Source organism: Leptosomus discolor, chromosome 22 (assembly GCF_034619465.1).
Source record: "Leptosomus discolor isolate bLepDis1 chromosome 22, bLepDis1.hap2, whole genome shotgun sequence".
In the NCBI taxonomy this organism is placed as follows: domain Eukaryota; kingdom Metazoa; phylum Chordata; class Aves; order Leptosomiformes; family Leptosomidae; genus Leptosomus; species Leptosomus discolor.
This window is the reverse complement of record NC_141412.1, coordinates 1,513,223-1,532,951: the sequence shown is the minus strand read 5'-3', so window position 1 is coordinate 1,532,951 and position 19,729 is coordinate 1,513,223.

Sequence of the window (19,729 nt, the reverse complement as noted above, 5' to 3'; positions counted from 1 at the left end):
AAAGCATGTGAGGCCTGTTTCGCTTTGCCTGTGTGTTAAAGCTTAAGATGATCCTAAACTCGACCTGCTGCTGGCAGTGGGTCCTGTGTGGGGTGGAGAGGACAGGCCGTTTCTCTGTGGGAAGGCCCCATTAGCACCAGTAGCGCTGACTGCAGCGGTGCCTGGGGCTCCAGTGGGAAGAGCAGGACCCAAACCCGTGCAGCCACTGCTGATGGCATGTGCTGTGCTGCAGAAACTGCACTCCTCATGCTTAGCCTCAAACAGAGGGGTGTTTGTAGCAAATCGGAAGCTTTGCCTCTAATTAAAATGTCATACTTCTCACACTCAAACAGCCTGGAAATCTCTTGCTGAGACCTAAGCTGTTTAGCTGTTGTTAGGCTGTCAAAGGCGTAACATTAAAGAAGTATGAGGCATAGGCAGATAGCTCTCCCTGAGTGCGACATTTTTACTCCAATATTACCCTGAAGATGTTTTTTTAGCAGTGATGCTTGAAATTCTGCGAGATGATGGGTGTGAATACTGGTATCCCTGTACTAGTAAAGTCTTGAAGAAAGGAAAAAGAAAAAAGAAAAAAAAAATACAACAGCCCAAATAACAGCCCCAAACCTCAGTGGTAACTGCAGTCAGTCCAGGGAGGGGTTTTGTGGTTTTGGTCAAGTTTTTTGTTTTTTTTTTTTTTTTTAAAATGTATGTTCTCAAGGGCTCGAATTTGAGTCAGGAACTTCTGGTGTTCGTTTTACTGCTGTTAATCTCCAGGTAGCAGATGCGGGGGGCGGGGGGCAGGCAGGGGGAAGCGAGGCATGAAGGACTGACTTCTGCCTGCTGTGCACAGCACATGTTTCCCAGCTTGTCTGTGTTGATAGCAATTGTTGCTTTCACCAAGTTGTAGAGACGTGAGAATTGAAAGCAGCATGGTTCACTTCCTGATGCCTTATCCGTATGTACGCACTTCTTTGCTGATCTCTGTGTATTCCTACATGTGATGGCACTTGTGATAGATGAGGCGAGCGATAGAAAAGCAGTTGGGGAATGTCCTAATGTGATAAGGAAAACAAAGGACTTCTAATTTTACTTTATTTTTTTAAGGATCAGTATGCTTTTTACATATTTGACTTTGATGTCAGCTAACATCATGTGATCTGTTCTGGCTTCTCCCTCTGCTCAGGAAGCAAAGTTGAAAAGTTTAGGTACTAGAATCCTTCACAAATGTTGAGCAATGACAGGCATTAAAGGCTTAATTATTCAGTAAGGATGGTTTGGGTTTTATTCTTGATATTTATGTCCAGCTCTGAAAATCCTGCAGCTGAAATACAGAAAGCAGGTTGTATGGGTCTTCAGAAATCTGGACTTAGTTGTGAGTGCTAAGCTTTTGCAAGACTTACGGCTTTACTCCTATCAGTGCTTCCACCAGCTGCTTGTCAGATGTTTTCAATTGTCACTTGGTTAAAATGGAAAACTGGGAGGGGATGAGAGCATGGATTTGTTTTTCACACAAGGCAGCCTAGATCCTCCTTTTAAGGACCTCTACATGGTAACATAAGTGGTAATTATAGTAATATCTGTCTTCAGATGTAATTTGTGTAACTTGGGACACTGGTAAACCTGTTTTGATAAATTTTAGCCAATAGTGTCAGCTAACTATATGAAATGAGCTGGATTTAGAAACAGGGAATTAGACTAGAGGAAAAAAAAAAAAATCTTCTTTTTAAAATTTGCAAAGAGAAGACCAAACCAAGAAGTGTCCAGTTCAAGTTGTGTTCTGTTGGACCATTGATAATACAGCATGTGTTGCTTGGTAACCAGTCCCAGGTGAAAATAAGAGGACACTCAGAAGTGTCCTCCCTGGAATAATAATATCTTGCAGTGAGAGCCAGCACAGAAAGAAAAAGGTATCACGAGGAAGCAGTGTTCAGCTGTGCTCTCATCTAGGGAGGACCCTGAAATACTGGTTTCACAACAAAGAGCAGGATATTCTCCTGGATTCGTTTCTGCTGCGCAGATTGCTGCATTCAAACCTTTGGTCCTACAGCTGCTTGCATTTACCTGAGTTGTACAGAGATAATCTCCTCTTGAGATGTTTCACAAAATGGCAGCAGTGGGCATTGTCAAAAGGAGGAGAGCAATGGCTGGAAGACATGCTTCAGACACGCAGACCTTTTCTGTACAGCTCTCTCAACTTTATCTGTATTGATTCAGTCAGAGAAATGTCTCCGCTGCTTAATAGAATTTGAAATACTTGCACAGAAAAAAGAAATGCAATTGCCACATAATTCAGCAGCTCATTTCTGTCATCACTCTGACAGAAAAACAAAACTTGGCTCATATGTCATAGAATATTCTCTATAAGAGCTTAATTAAATTTATAATGAAAATAACAGGGGATTAGGAAGACACAAGGGAAATGCATTCCTCTTGCAGAGCATTACAGAGGTGTTGAAGCAATTTGCAGAGAAAATTACCTGTTTGCTGCTCAGTTTCTATAGAAATTAAATGACTCTTTACAAACTCAGGAAAACTGCATTCCAGCCTCCACTTTGTGACTGTGCAACCTGCAGCTTGTTATTTCTAAAATTAATTGTAGGTCTCCATCCCCCCCTTTTTCCCTTATTGGAATACATTTTACTCTTTTGTCCCTGCTGATAAATATACTGACGCTTATATCATGTTCTTAACCAAGAACTGCCAATGCTGACAGCTAAGGCAGCACACATCAGCAGTCTCTTTTGAGGGGAGCAGTAACAGGACATAAGTCTTCTAAACAGCTGTTTTCTTGAGTGCACTGTTTAGACTCTTGAAAGGATCAAAATTGTTGACCCTTAGGACTCAAAAAATCACATCTTTTAAGGTATGCGAAGTGCTTGGGTGAACAGAGCAGTGTTCCTCACTTTGCCACTGACCTTGTTCAGGAAGGCAAGTGTAAGTGCTTCTCCAGCACAAGGTAATTCTTTTCTCGTTAGCATTAGCAATGTCTCTCTGAGTCTTGAGTGGACTGAAAGGACTGCCTGTAGCCTTGAACTGCAGGGATAGCTCTGAGCATGGCCTACAGTACCCCAAACTCAGGATGAAAGGCAGCCTTGTGTGCTGAGGGTCCTTGCTTGCCTGTGTTTGGGACATTTGTACAGCACCTTCAGCAGTGGATTCTCAGCACTCTAAGTTTACAGGTAAAAATAATATAAAATTTCACATTAATCTCCTTGTTGCACATCTAATTTTCTGCAGTGCTGTTTCTTCTATTGCATACAGGGACGGGGGGCAGTAGATGAGGCTTTCCCAATATCTGGAAAAAAGGTGATTTTTGCGATAGGGTTGGGAAGGTCACTGGTCTACTAATATTTGTAAAAGGTGCCGAGATCTGTAGGATGGAAAGCAGAAAGGAAGTGCCAGGTTTTATTTTGCATCAGCCCTATGTAGGCCAAACTTACCCTGATTCTCTTTGGACCTGTGGTCTTGGGTCACTTGTCTCAGTCTGAAAAGTGCTGTTGGGAAACAGGGCTGTGCAGCACACCTCCACCAATGATGCCCAATGGCAGGGCTCCCAACAGTGTCGTTGTCCTTCATAACAGACCCAGCTCAAAAGCAACATCTGCCTCTTGCTCCAAGACTTGAGGCTAGTTCATTAGATTCAGTCTGATTTGGGTACGGAGTGGGTGAGGTGGGTGAATCTTTTGTGACTGAGGTGTTGCTTTTCCCTACCAGTTGCGGTTGATCTGGAGAACAGATTTCAAGCAGCCTAATGCTCAGAAGCATTTGGATCCAGGGCTCCAGCTGGCAGAATAATGTAGTGCTACAACCCTCCAGTTTGGGTGAAATCTGAAAAAGGGAGACGCTGCGTCTACTTCCGAACAGCCCTGGATTACCCAGTAAACCTGTATGCAAAGTCCATGGGCAAATGAATAGAGAATTTGCCAAATACTTTGCTTGTGTTTGGCTGTGAAACGTAACCCTGAGCAGCTTCCTTCTGTCACAGGCTTTTTGTGTCAGGGAGATCTACAGAGTTTACTCCTTGCCCCCTGATGGGATGACTCAGGAGTGCTACACTTAACATCTCTGCATCACGTAGCAGTTCCAGCCAGTGTGAACCACTGGGATAGTTTCAAACCAATTGCTCTTCAAAACCTTCTCTTTCTTTGTTGCTCAAATCCTTCTGGAAAGGAAACGTCTTACAGTGTAAAGGAGCCATGTTCAGCTTACGGTAGTTCTGTGCATGGTATAAAAATGTTTTAACTTAGCTGAAACCTGGAGTTTCTGTGATTTATACTTTTGAAACTGAAAACTGAATTAAAGCTAAACAGACTGAATCTGTCATCGGGCATCTTACAGAGTTATAGACATGCATGTGTAATTGGTGTAAGTCATTACTGATTTGGTTTCATGGTGGTTTTCATTTACTCAACACTATGCATGGTAGAAGATGATGGAGAATCAGTTCTAGAGGTGACTGGGTTCTCAGGCAATTTCAGGTGCCTTTAGTTAATGGAACCCTTGCTGCTGACATATGGGTAGGGGGGGCGTTTTTAAGATATTTCTATATGGTTCTGGTTGGAGACTAGATCACAGCAACCTTTACTAGCTTGTTAAAAAAAATACACAACCAGTATGATACTTAGGTTTTTTCCAGATTGCTCTGCTACTGCCCTTTGCATCGGGTTGAAGGTACAGCTGATTTGATTCCTGTGAGCTCTTTCTGAAGCCACCCCATGCTCTGTTAATTCACTGTCATGTAACTTGGGCATACTGAACCAGCTTGTCTGCATTCGATTTCCACTACCTCTGTGCAAGAGATCCATGGGGAGATGGCCAGGGTGTGACTTTTAGCAGATATGGTTCTTGACAAACGCCACACAAATAAATTTTGTAAAGAGTAAATCTATCAGCAGAACCAAGGAGTGGCCTTACAGCATCTCGCATCCTTACCAGAGGGGTAAAAACTAGGACACTTACTGATTATTTTTTTTTTTAAAGTGCTGTCTGCTTTCTTAGTGCTGTATCTGACTAGAAACAACTTTTCACTTGAGAAATTTACAACCTAACAAACAGAAAGTAAGCAACTGGGGACTTATCGTGTGTAGCATGGAGCAATACAACTTCTGATGAAAAATTTGTTTGCAGGAGAGATGGTTTTGTCAGGATCAAAATGCTTTGTGCGTATTTCAGTAAAAAGTTTAGGTCTTCTGTGGGGAATTCCTCACATTAAAATGTTTTGAAATGAAATCTTTCCATTTGCATTTGTTTTGCATTGATCAAACATCAGATATTTTTATTTCGATACTATTGCATTCAAAATAATGCTCAATATAGTGCTTTCATTTCAGATCAGAAAAAATACCAGAGCAAGTATCACAACTGGAATTTCTTATGGCTGGCCAGAACTGGCCTCTGAAGTTTCTTTAACACAAGTGGCATAGGGCAGCTATGGGTCTTGGGGGACAGCAGGACTGGTCATAAGGCTTTTTCTGGGGAAAAAAGAAAGTAGCATATCACTTGTGAAGAGGGATCACCAGAACAGACTTGTCAGTCACTGATTCTGCATCTTTGCAATATTTGAATTTCTTCCAGAGAGGAGCTGTCGAAAGCATCTGGCTGGAGGAGGGTTAATTTTAATTTATGACTAGCCTGCACCAAGAGACCAGTCCTGTGATCCTCCTAGGAACAGGCTTAGAGGAAAGAATTGGAAAGTCTGCCCCTCTCCAAAACTGGGAAAGAAATTTGTGTAAGAGCTTGTTCTCCACACTAAGGGCTACTGTCACTCACAAGTACATGATTCATGGTTCTCCAGCAGTTCTGCAGTTTATCCCTCCTAACTCACTGATCAAAATGGCCCTTTGGGAAATAGCATTGAAAGAAAAAGGACAGTCTTGAATACAGAGAAAGTCTTTCTGGGGGGAAGAATAATTCCCCATAGACCTCACTGCAGCAGACATCTAGTCATCTTCTGCTGGCCTTTGGAATTTCTTTTACTGTTTTTGTTATTGATACTTGGAAGGATTAGCCTTCGCAGTGGAGAGCAGATGCTGCAGTCCTGTTGTGCTGGATGCTGAACAGCGCCGGGCACTTGCACAGCAAGTAGCAGTGCTTCTTGCCCTGAGGCAACTTTGCTCTAAACAGATGACACAGTAAAAGTGTGGGAGAAGGGAAGATCAATTGTTCCTGCTAGGAGGAGAAACTGCTCCTGTAAAGAAGGTATTTCTCTTTGACTGTCCTTTTGATTTACAGCTGTATCACTCAGTTGCTCCCTTCTTTTAGCTTGAAAGAAAAGTGCATCGTCTGGTATTCACTGCAGCCCTGGGAAGTTCAGAGCTAGAATCAAGCCTCACAGTCGGCACTTTGCAACAGCTAGAATGGAATCTCTAAAATTTCAAGGTTTCCCAACTTTTTAATCCAGGTCCAGCCCTAGGAAACTGTCTTCCCAACATCACATCATCATCTTGTGCTTCAATCACAAAGTTGTTCGAAACAGAAGACAGAAGAATGAAAGGATTTTAGTGTTTCTTTCCCTTCAGATTGTTCAGCTTCACTGCAGAGCCTGCTCAGAGAATGGTCCAGAGTGGGAGAGGGTGAGGGAAAGTAAAATCTCTCCCCCGATAAGATAACTGCATTAATTCAGTGTAGGCAGGTGGATGTCGTGCTCTGGGAAGGAATCAAAGAGTTCTAGCCACTTCTCAGCATGAATCCATCCCTGGTATTACCTGCATGCCCAGTCACACCTCGCTTGCAGAATGATCTCTTCTGTTGGTGTGAATCTGGTCATAAGATCGTACGGTCATAGCATGGCGTCATTCAAATAGCACCTCCTGCTCGGGATCCCAGGTGTCTGCTTGTAAATGCATACTGCTTTTCTTCTCTGTCTGTTGTGCTCTCCTTGCTCTTTAAAATTACCTTCATTAAAACTCAGACTCCTTAGTTTTTGTCCTATCTCCACCCTGGTGTAAGACGTCAGACCTTTCAGCTGATCCAAATTTGTCTGAACCTTGACCTTTTTGTTCCCTGCTGTCTCCAAACTGCTTGACATACGTTACCATGTAACTAGATCTTCAAAGTCTCTGTTTGCATAATGCTGCCTTGTGCTTCTACCACGACAGCTTCAGACTAAGCAGTTGTAGGCAGTTCTACTCTTTTGCTTAACAATTTCTAAAGCAGTGGGTTTTCAGAACAGAAACATTTTGAAATCACTACTTTCTTCTGGATGTGTTTCCAGTGTTTGCTTCTCTGAGTGGCCTTCTCAGCAGTGGGAACTCTGGAAGAGGGGGGAAAGCTCCTGCTTCCCAGTGGCTACAGCTTGTTTGTTTGGCAGTGTTGGAATTATGTAGATATGTGATTAAATTTAAAATAATCCTACATTTTGGAGGAAAATAGAGCTGAATAAATACAGCTTGGAAAAAAGATATTTTTAGCAGAAATGCTTGTTTTTTTCCCATGGCCCCTTAGGTGTGGAGAAACAAGATGTTTCTGACAGCAATGATGTGAATGTAGGAGGGGGTGATTTTAATGTAAGAAGAAATAGTGAATTCTGTGTGTTTCTTTTTATTACAAGAAGGTGGTTGTCGGATCTGTGCTGTATCAGATGTCACTGTAAGACATGTCTTACTCCCTTCACAGGTTTTTCATGGCCTGTCATAATTAATCCTGCTCTGGCTGCTCTCTTTCCAGACTGTCCAGCATTTACCTGTGCTACTCCCCAGCTTTAGGGAGTGCTTTCGTCCTCCTCCTTTGAAATAAAACCATGTATCATTGCAAAAAGCAGCTCTCCACCCAGTTCTATCACTGCATGCAGGTGTGAGCTAACTTCCATTAGAGTAATGGGAAAAAATGCCTGACTGGATATCAAGGAGCACTTGCTGTTTTCTCCTACCAGGTATTTCATCCCCAGCAAGTTTAACATCTTTTGATCCTTTCATCAGCTGCTACTTTCCTTTATTCCGGCTTAGGGCACAGCATGAAACCCTTCTTTTCTGCAATTTGCTACTGGCCTAGTTATAATGACTCTTTCTCTTATTCTGGAAAAAAAACCAAACAAACCCAAACCATAACCTAACAATGATTGGTTTTAAAGCTTAACAATACTTTACGTTGTTATAGCGCTAAAGAGGCTTGAGTTCAACAGCATGGAGGCAATCTGGCGAGGAGATACCATGGTTCAGACTCTTACTTTGGCAATTCGGTCCTTTGCTCCTCACACCCTCTCTGGCCTGGGAAAAGTCTTTTGCACCCGGACAAGGACCAGGAAGAGAGATTTGTATCCCTTCTATAATGAGCAAGATGGGCTGCCTCAGGGGCTCAGAACCATAAAGCTGCTTCCCACCAGAAGCTGCCTGGTGTTTGGGGTGCTCAGCAGCTGATGGAGCTGTGCTTGGGACACTTGCTGTATGCAGGGCAAGGACCCTGTGCAAGAGAAGCCCCCAGGCCTAGCCTGCCTTATCTAAAGAAAACAGCTTCTTTTGCACCTCTGACTGGGGCTGGGCTAAATCCTAGAAATGCTGAAACACCAGAAGAATGCTCCTGTTAGAGATGCCATGGGAAAGCCTGCCTAGTACAAGAGTTGCCTCATGTAAATGAAGCCAGAGAAGCATCTGTGCTCTTTCTGTGGTAAGACTACTGCATTTGTCAATAAAGTCTAGTAGTTAGTAGTTAAACTGAGTATTTAGAGGTGACCACCTAACCTGGTTACTGTTGTCTGCTGGTAGGATGCATAGCAGGAGGATGCAGCTGCCACCTGGTTCAGTCAAAATGAAAGCCAGGATGATTGCTGAGAAGACTGATGAGAGAACTGGAGTTAATGGCTGGAGTAGCTGCGAGTATGAAACTGAAGAAGTGCCTCTCTTGACCTGAATCCAAAAGGCTGATGCAATTGCAGCACTGCCTCTGTGCAGAGGACTGCAGATTGTCCACTTTGTTCAGCAAAAACTTGCAAATGCTTTCTGTCGTGTCTGGGTTACAGCCTCTCCTGGCCCAGCAAACCCTGCTTGTGGTTTATGCCAAATTCTGTCCTAGAACACACTGCTGAAGCAAAGGAAAGGAAAAGGTGTGTGTGGGGGGGAAACCTATCAAAACCCCAAACAAACAAGCAAAGCCACCCAACACATCTGACATGGTACTAGGATTTTGGAGAAGGAGGACATGTGCTTCAGTTTGACGTGTGTCTTGTTCTGCCTTTGGAGTAAGCAGCATGAAATAAATCAAGAAGCAAATTTAGCCAGCCTGTACAAACCTTCTCCTATGGACTCAATGCATAAGAATTCTCTCCTCTTTAGAGTATTTCTAGCCCAACAGGTTAGCTGACTCAAAATGGGAAGAAATCAAGGATAATGTCTTTACTCAAAGTAAATGGCTCTTTCTCTGGCAATGCTCAGTGCTACCAAGAACAGTGTTTTGAGTTCGTCTGGAAGGAACCCTGAGGATTGTATCCTGTCCTCCACACAAAAACATCTCCAAAAGACATTTCTCAAACTTAAAAACTATCAGCTACAGAGATCACATCCAAGGGCAATTCACTCCACTGCACTATTGTTATAGTCTAAAAAAAAATAGTGACCTAGTATTTAATCTGTATCTTCCTTGCTGCAGTTTAAATAAGGGTGTAAACAATTGCACCAAAAACTAAGTCAGTCCCAATTAGAAGTATACAAAACATTATAATTTTTAATTTACCAGGCCCTGGATTGTGGGCCAAACTCTTTTGCATAAATAGAATAAAATCCTATGAGAACAGAATTAATCACATAATGATGTAGAGAGGCAGTTGCTCATTGTATCTGTGTTTGAAAAGCTGTGTTCTGTTTGGTTAGCAGGAAAGACTGCTGATGCTTTTATGAGTCACTAAGTATTGCTGCGTTTTTAACAAATTGCTCTGCCTTTGCAAAGACATGATGCTTTTCTTTAAGTGAGTCTCTCAGTTTTGCCCAATGGAGTTGGAATTTATAGACATGGGTCACCAGACCAGGGTTTAGGGTTCTAAACCTGCAAAAGTGCAACCATTTAATGAATTAATTTGTATTTATGCTTGCTTAATTACTTTCCACAAGGGATCAGTGTGAAGAACTTAACCGATGTTATTACAGCTCCCTCTGTCTAATGTCACTTACTAAGGGGGACATACATGAACTGCTGGAATAAACATACTTAAGCTTTTTTGCTCTCTGGAATATGAATGTCCCTTTATGATATACTGAGTTGCATGAGTATAGGTCAGTTAACAGAAGCAGTTTGTGAATCACATAACTAACGTGAGCTATAGTGAACTACCATTTATTTAATGAGTAAGTGCTTAATTTCTGTTAAAAAAAAAAAAAATCTGGTTTGAAACATGAGAAATCAAGAAGGTAAAAGATCAAAATCATCCAATGGACAGAAAGCTCAGCCAGCCTCCACAGAACATGACTTAACTCTCCATCTTAGAGATATGTGGTAACTGTGCTTCTGAATTTAAAAAAAAAAAAAAAAGGGGGGGGGGGAGAAACACAGCAAAAAATCTCCAACCTTACTAGTTAGAAAATATCACATTAAAGATTCCTTCTCCATCTGGAGCAATTACAGAGAAGAAGATTAGGCCGGGGTTTACAATAAAGAGGTACAGTAATTTGCTGCAATAAAGGATAAAATGAGCCTTTGCTTGCTGCTGTTAATCCTGTGGTACGCTGTCATCACTTTAGAAAAAGAGAAACTTTATGGACACCGATAGAACTTAGCTTTAACAGAATTTAGGTTGCGGCATATCTGGACTCATTCCACAGCACTTTTGCTGCTCTTAAGCACAAGCTTATTTCTTGGCAAGGCAGAGGAGTGGTGTTCTTGTCACCATGAAGATTTTATTGCTGCTGTTTGGACAAAATTTTCTGTCTGATCAAGTAGGAAAAAAAAAATCCTTATAAGGACTTCAGGGAAGTAATTTGTCTTATTGGAAAAGACTCCAGTCTGCCAAAAGATTTTGCTGTAGACTAACCTGCCTTTATTTTGAAGAAATATTTGTTGTCTCATGCTCAGCACGATCTCTCCCAGGAGAGCTGAGGAGATCTATTTGCTGGCCAATATGTTGCTCCTTTTGACTGAGCACAGTTGTGTTTCATTTATGGCTTGTCCCTAGAGACTCCAGAGAATGCAGGAAAATGTCACAAGACATGAACCCACTGAGACATTTTTAAAAAGTAATAGGGAGGAAAACCACTACCCTCAAATAAACAGATGAAAATGGAGAAGGGGTGGGACTCATCCAGAATCTGGTGAGGTTCTTGGAGAAGAGATGCCCTTAGCTTGTGCCCAGTATCCAGACATACGGTGGGAGTTAAGTGGAAAAGACATTGCATCCTCTGTGGTTCAGCTGGCTCAAACAAGCATCGCTTCTGCAGAAAGACCACGGACTTGCTGTCCAACAGCAATGGGAATGTGAAACATTTATCTGAGGACCAATTTGAAGTGAGGTTTGGCCCAGAGAATGCCACTACCCGAGGGAAGAGGGGATCAGGTGAGGAAGCCGAGTGTGCTGGTTTCCAGGATTGTAAAGTTAGTAGGGGCTGTAAGATCAGCTCACTTAACAGCAAGCCACCTGGATTTTCTATATTAAATCCAAAGGCTTCAGTTAGACCTTCAAAACGTTTCCAAAGACACTGATGCCCAAATCAAGCAGGGTCTGTCAGACAAATTTCTCAGGCATCCTCTATTTCTTTCTGGCCAGAGAAGGTCTTGAAGTCCAGCCAAATTTATCTTCAGACACCCTTGAGGTCTGCAGAAGCTGAGGTGATGGCTGCATGTCTTTGCTTTCTGCCTTTGTGGCATATAATGTTATTCTTTGTCTGAGCAATTTCTACCCTGATGCAGAAAGAAAATGCATTAAGAGCAAAGAACAGGAATTTAAGTTGCCTTTTCCTCTGGAATAGCTCCTTATTATGATGACCCTGGTTTGGGGCAGGAGGAAGGCCTTTCACAGCTAAAGTTAGAGGCACTCGTATTACATGGATCTACAGCTCTACAAATACTTCCCAAAAAGTCACCATCAAGTTCCTGGACGATCGCTACAGGGGTTATGCTCACAACAGAGCAGTAACAATATACATACATCATAATTAGTCACTGATAAATATACTTAGTCACAAACCAAATCTTTCCAAAAGCTGTTAGTTTTGAAGACATCAGTGTGTTGTGTGTGGATAAGGCTGGTCCCAACTCCCAGAGGAGAGACTGACAGTCGGGAGTGCTGCTGGTTTCCAGTCTTAATCTGAGCCTGTCCTGTGAGTGGGTGCACGTACTGGAGTGTTGATTCTTGCAGCCCACCAGCACAGACCAGGGTAATTGCAACAATTAATTCTTTCTGCTCCAGTTGGGTTTCATGGGCCATGGCAGCTAGGCACAATTGATAAATTGCCTGTTTTATGCAGTATTGATCTGGGCTGGGGGAATAAAACAGCCTTAAACCAAGCAAAAAAGCAGACGCTTAAGATTTCCAGGTTTGCTGCTTGAAACCTGATGCCAAATGAACTGTGCTCCAGATGTATCAGCATGAACAGTGTAGGCTAAACAGTAAGGAGTAGTTCTGTGGGAACTGGAGCTGTGCTCTGATTTCAGGAAAAAAATCTGCTTTAGATATCTTTTAGTTTTTCTACTCAAATTTTACCTGGGATTTTTTGGTCCTAAAGCTGACAGAGGACTTGGGAAGGGAAATGACTCCCAAATGAGTCGTTTTATTGCATATATTTCAGCTCATGTCCTTTTCACACTCTCCATGCTGAAAGAGTCACATCTTTGGTTTTCAGCAGAGATTAAAAGGTTTAAAACTGTGTGTGGGGAAGGGTGTCACAGTGGGTTAAAGCAGCTTCTGTAGAGAGTTAGTGAACGAGGTCAGGGAAACGGGTGTCTGGGAGATGCTGGGTGACATGCAGAAAGCGTGGAGCATGCAGGGGGTTCAGGCAAGCGGATTAGATGAGGTTATGGGCAATTTCAGGCTATTTGCCTAGGAGGCTGTGTCTGCTCTTTTCTGCACACTGTGAAGAGGAGAGTGCATTCTCCCATTTCTGATAGCAGAAGTCACGTGTGCTTTGTGTTCGCTAATTGTCGGTCATGTCTGAAATGCATCCTTGTGCTGGCCAGCTGTCCCTCAGGTGAGGCTCATTCATGCATCCATTCTGCCTTTCTTTTCTTGGTATGTGCCAGCCCTTCCTGTGAGTGTCCAGGCTGTGCTCACAGGTCTCCTGATGGGATTCTCTAGGCTGAGCTCTCAGGATGGGACTGGGCCTATGCCATCAGTAGGGGACGAGTTCTCCATCCCTTCATTTAGGACTCACAGCTCCCTTTCTTTTCCTCAGTGATTTTTCTCTTTGCTTACTGCAGCCAGAGAGCAGAAGTTTCTGCCTGCAGACAGCGGACTGCAGTCCAGACGGACCAGGGCTCTGATGGGCTCTGTCACAGCAGCACTGCTTTTTTTGGGCGCTGACTGGCAGCTCCTTGGAAGGTGAAAACCTCCCTATTGGAGTTTACTTGAAGACTTTCTGCTCTGAGGAATGAGCAAAAGAAGAGGGATTTTCCCAAAAGGTCTAAATCACCGGAGGGACTGGGTTTTCTTTGATTTTGCTCAGACCCGGACTGTCAGTTTCTTCCACTATTGGTCTTCTAAAAGCCAAACAAAAAGGGGAGAAAACCAAAAATCCCGGAAGAAACAAGTAAAAGCCTTTGTACCACTGCTTGCCACGCTGCAGCACAGACTCCATTACCCTGGGTACTGCACAAACACGGGGCTGTCTCCTCTCTGGGTCTCGGCTTGGCCTGACTGTGTTTGTAGACAGGGGTGAAAATTCTACAAATCCACTTTATTACACCTAAAACGTAAGCATGGATTTCAGACTTTTGTGGAACACGTAGCTGGGGTGAAAAGACACCTGGGGGACAAGTCTTACTGCAAAAATACCTTTTCTGCTTATGAATTAACCTGTCCAGCATGCTTGTGCCCATACACATGCATACAGTCAGCTTCTCCTCTTGCAGGCAGTAAATATACTTCCCAAGGATGTGCCAGGATGACTCACCTGTGAATGGGGGTACCCTACCCCACTGCTGGCGCCGCTTTGGTGGAGGTGCAGTCGCTGTTACTGCAGGGTGACAGCTTTACTCCAAGGCTGTTTGTTTTAAATATCTGTTTTCAAGCACGTTGCTTTACTCAGACAGACTTTCTTGGTCAGACTGGCTGGGCGAAGAATAGTGTCTGAAAATTAGTCTGCTTCAGGGAAAACTTCCCTTTGCTTGTTTTAATTAAGAAGGTAGAATTTACTAGCATTTTCCCTTGCACTGATAGCTTTGAGTTGCGGTACAGTTCCTAGTATTTCACTCTGTAATCTTCTTGAGTGATTCTGGCTTCATCTTTGAAGTAATTTACTGATCTCATTTATCAAAAAGACAATCAGACATGTTTCTTACAAGATGCCCTGAGAACTGCCACGTAGACCTGAATATTTCCTTTGATAGGTGGGCTCAGACACACAGACGCATCTCCTCGGCTAAGCAGGTTACCATACATTAACTGAGCCACAGTAAAGCGCATTTTGCATAATCTTAACTCGCAGCAAGTGCAAGGTAGGCATGTTAATGTAAACATAATGAAGGAATGTAACCTAGAGCATCTGCCACCTGCTGAAAACATGCACAAACTCAATTACCGTAGCACAGTAAATTACCAAGCCACAATAATTCGGTCGTAAATCTACATCCCTGGGTTAATTTGGTGTGACTTTTGCACCTAGACTCCAGACTTCATATATATTGCAGGAGCTGATTCCCTGTTGTTCTGCACTTGCACTGTCATTTATAGCAAAACAGTGGAAAGTGGGTGTATGCTGCTACAAAGGCATAAACATTTTTCCTGATATCTCTGCTTTTAGCCAGCCTACTCATTAGATTTAGATTCTGTAGCCCGTTTCCCAACTCACCAGTTTTGTTTTGGGTCAAACCCCTTCATGCTGTGTCATTACCTGTACTATTTCCTGCTGATGAACCCAGCCCACAGCTCATAGGGAGGTAGAAGCAGTAGTTCGGCTTTTTAGTATCAGCTCCATGTGTCACTGAATCGTGTCATGCAAGGGATTTAATCCAGGCCAGACATGGGCACATAAGTATGTTTTTAACCTACTGGCCAGAGCACATGACACCTTATTTATGTCTGCTTCAGACCAGGCATTGGCTGTCCCCTGCTGTGAGCAAAGTCATTCTCATGCCATTACATGCAAGTCTCTTTAAAGGAACCACATCAGCTACTTTGCAATCTTGCTGGGCTTTTTCTAGCAAACTAGAAGAATTATGCCTGATCAAAGTCACTTCTATTTTGACTAGAGCTGTCCCAGAGGGAGGTGTTCTGAAAGAGATGTACAGGCATGTTTGTTTGACTAGCACTGACTGCCCATTTCTTCGCACAGACAAGCTCTCAACTCATAACCTGTCTCATTCCATCATATTTCCAGCTCCTGGGTTTTCCCTCTGTAGCCTTGTACACTTTCCAGCTTATGGTTTGACAGAGTTCTTTGAACTCACGCTCACGAGATCTGCACCGAGATTTTCTTTGTTGCTGTTGGCTGCTGTGTTGCTGCTGTTATTTGGACACGAGATTAGATTTCTTGCTAATGTTAATTTGGGGTTTTCTTGCTTTTTCTCATGGTCTGAAAAGAAAATGAGCTTCATGGCTGCATTATGAAATAAATATTAACAATGGTTATTACAAAATGTTTGATGCAGTCACAAAGCCTGAAGTTATGGCCCGATTTTCTCCCAAGTGAGGTTTGTAGCCCTTTACATCTGGTCTGCATGCAATAGAAAGGGGTTTATGTAGTGGTTAAACCACAGATGAATACAGATAGGAAGCAGAGATCTCCGTGAGGACGCTTGTCTTCTACTGTTGTTGTTGTTCCCCCCCCCCCCCCCCTCCATGTAGTAGTCGCTATTAAAAGCCCACAATATCAGTCTCAGATTTTGTTCCAGTGGTGCTGAAGTGTGCTCGGTTTATGAGCAGAAAGAAACAGTGCAGCATTTCACATTGAACAGGACCTCTGTGTGTGCCAGGTTCCTGAAGGTAGTATCTGCTGGTGAGGAATCAGGCCCTGACCGTGCCTCTTAAGTCTTCTGCTGCTGTCTGTGTTATATGCAATATGTCCCACAGGAAAAAGGATGCGGACAGTGCCTGGATCTTCTGTCCTCTGGCTACACTGAGATCACAGGTAGAGGTTTATGTGGCTCCCTGTCCTCTGCTTGCTCAGATCCTGGGGCCTGTTTATTTTGAAAAGCAGCGTGACTTGCTGTGATCAGGAATCTTCGTGCCTTACGATGTCCCCTGTCCCACCTCTCTCCATGGGACGGGCTCCAGGTTAAAAGGTGATGTGGCGTCTGTCCCCAGCCCCAGGATGAGCTAGGCATGTGCTGCTGGCCCAAAAGGGGCTAAAGGCAGCTGTTCCAGCGGGGCTGGGTGATGCAGCTCCCTGGGGCGTGCTGGGGAGAAGCTAAAGCAAGGAGGCTGCTGCCGGCACGGGTGTGCATGAGGTGGCAGGAGGGAGGGGGGAGAAGGCTTGTGGTGTGGGCGCAGGGCTTGCTGGAGTGGGAAACCAGCGTGTGGCTTTCATAGCTACCTCTCTCCAACAACTTCTGGGTTAGGCAGGTGATGTGCAGTCCCCTGTCCTCTTGGGCTTCTCACAGTCAGAGCTGATGAATCTCTCACATCTGAGACAGGGCAGTGGGCCCGAGAGGCTGATTTACCATGTCTGTTCTACGTTGAGGAGACTCTCCAGTGAAGTGACAGCAGCTGAATTACACAATCACCCTTTAGAGCCTATTTTAATCAGCTTTCTGTGCATTTGTGGCTTCTGTTTTGCTCTGCTTTCATAAAACTTGCTGTTAGTGTACGACGTGCCGTATTCCTGTCACATGTTACAAACTCCCCTAGTGTGTTAATATTTCTGTAGCAGCTTGAGTAAAAACAGGAGCAATGGCTTCTGATGTAGGGCAAGCACAAAACCTCAGTGCTCTTTGCTTGCTTCCCTTCAGTAAGTCTGGCAAAAAAATCCTGCAGCTGAGACTTAAGTGATGTAATCTTTACAGTCTCATCAGAGCTATGGATGCAGTTGATTGCATGCAGCAGGGAAGCAATGCTAAGCTTGGTTAAATGTGCTAACTTGTTTTCATTATCCCACTTTTTTTCATGGGCCCAGCATGGCAGCTTGGGAATGCAGAATGTTTTTCCTCATTTAAAGGGCCTGGGTTTTGCTTTGTTTCTTAAGTCTTTTTAAATGCATTTCTAGGTTAATTATTCATTATACCTTAATTATATTTAGTCCACGGTCATTGCTCTTTCTTTGGTGAAGAAAGTTGTGATTTATGAGTCAAAAGCTATTTATGAAGCAGACAGTCTGGTATCGTCAGAAAGATGGGAGTTGGGGGAGCAGTTTTCGTTATTAAAAGAAGCTTTGATTAAAGAGAGTGAGTTAATTTAACAAGTGCAACTGGTTTTCTCTCTCTCTCTTTTTTTTTTTTTTTTTTTTTTTTTTTTTTGCTAGATGTGCAGAAGAAAGCATATCCATTAGCGTCAGGCCTGACCTGAAACTATAGGACTCGCTCAAATGCCCCAGGAGATGGACAGATCAGTTCTGCTTTATTTCCTTTGACTGGTGTGAAGAGTGCTTGCTGGCAGTGGTTGCTGGGGTTGTTTTGTAGTCCATAGGCTCGGAAATAAAATTTTGCTGTAAGGGAGCACCTCATAGTGGCTGGCCTTTTATCCTGACAGGCTGGGGCTAGGCATGCTAAAAACAAGCTGGTGTGTGTCCTGTTGTTTCCTCTTGGAATATAATTTATTCTGTTGTGTTAGGGTGGGGGGTCATTTGGGCATCTAATTTTCCGTAGTCGTGGTGTCATTGAGTTGGATCGTACAGCAAGGAGAATTAAGCATCAGTTGAACTTAGTAGCTTTGGAGATTCTGGTTACTGTATCAGCTGAAGACTTCAGGGCAGGGATTATCTTTCTGCTCAGTTTGGTTCAAAACTGAATAGACCAAGATCTTTGGTTCATGCCAAGGATCCAAAATGCCATGAAACTGGAATTTCAGTTTGTTAGTTCTTGGAGATTTCTATCCTAGCAGTAGGAAAGATTTTTTTTTTTTTCTTCCCTTTTTTTTTCTATAAACAAAATAATCTTGGAGAGACCTATCCATGAACCCCAGCTGTGTGGCAGCCTAAGCTGAGGTTTTACTGTTGTGCTGACTAAGCCTGGCTGAGGTTCACATGCACCTGTTGGATTAGTTCTTCAAACATTTCAGCGGGTAGCTTGAGGAAGCAGTGCAACAGTAAGTGCAACATAAATGTAAACATTCCTAAACAAAATAATGAAGTTCTCGGGCATAGAAGCCAAGTGAAACACAGAAGGAAAAAACCCTCCGTGTGACTAGTTACTTAACCCTGGTATGAGCTACTACACAGGGCTCAGCTGCAGTGTGCCCTCTGCACTGCCAGCCCCATGCAGCATCTTCAGCAAAACCTTTTGTGCAAGACCAAGTGATAGCAGTGGACAGGTGAAATACTCCCACTGATGTGAATTCTTACGTTAGGTGTGCTTAGCCAAATGAAGCCCATAATTACGTTTTGGGGGCGTATTAACTTCTGCGTAAAATACAGTATTAAAAATATTGTACTTGTCATACCAATTGTCTGCAGTGCCATAGTGGTCTGACAGCTTCTCTTTGTTTTCTCCATGCAGAGAGGTCGCAAGTTTGTAGATTCCACACAACTGTTTATTGTTGCCAACCAAACTCATACAGGTTGGTGCGTATGTTTGACTCGTATGTGTTTGTTTTCCTCAACTTTTACAGCTCAGGTAGACAAACGGTGTCCCAGTGAGAGCAGTGGCTTTCAGTCCCCATCTTGAACCTGTACTGCTATGGACCAGATGTGAATGAGTAGTGCCAAAAAGTAAATACAGGCAGCTGTTGTGATGCCAGAAGTACCAGCATGACTGCTCTTAGGTACTTAGCTGTTTTTCATCCCTTCCTCCTCCAAATCCTCCCCAGTCTGCTTCTGTCTAGAAGAGAAGAGAGATGGAGAAATTTAAGAACATTTTCTTTTCTGTCTGTGTCTTTCTGCACCCTTTCTTTCCCATGTCTGATTCTCCTAGCTTCAGTCTAGACAAAAGATAGAATTCTTACGGATAGACTGGGGTAAGGGAGAAAAAGAAAAAAAAATGCAACTAATCTGAAAAGCAAGTCAGAAAAAACCGCACAGTCTCGTGTGGAGGACATCTTTTCCTGTTGCGTGTTTGTACGGTGTGTAGCGTAATCATAGGTCCCTAGAGTCTGACCCCTTACAGCTAAACACCATTGTTGCTGCTTCTGGTAAAAAGAACAAAATAAGCATATAACATCAGGGTAGCTTGTGCAAGTCTCTATTTAATTACAGTGCTGCATGAAGACATTTATTGGTGTCACATCTACTTGTGATGGGTATCGTACATTCTTGACTCTTGAGGGAGTCGTGTTTTCACTGGAGATTTTCACCACAGAGGTAGTGGCTTTTTTTTTCCTGTTTTCCTTTTCATTTCGGCAGGATTTAATAAGCTGGTTAGACCTACTGTAATTAGTTTACTCTTCAATCAGGAAGCTAAACAGTATCATGACTGTAGTGGGAGCAAGCAGGCAAGCGCCAAATACAGTGCAGGCAGAATTCTCTAGCTTCTTAATTAAGACCTGTTCAGAGGGTTCAGAGAGCCACACGGGCTTCAGCGAGCTGTG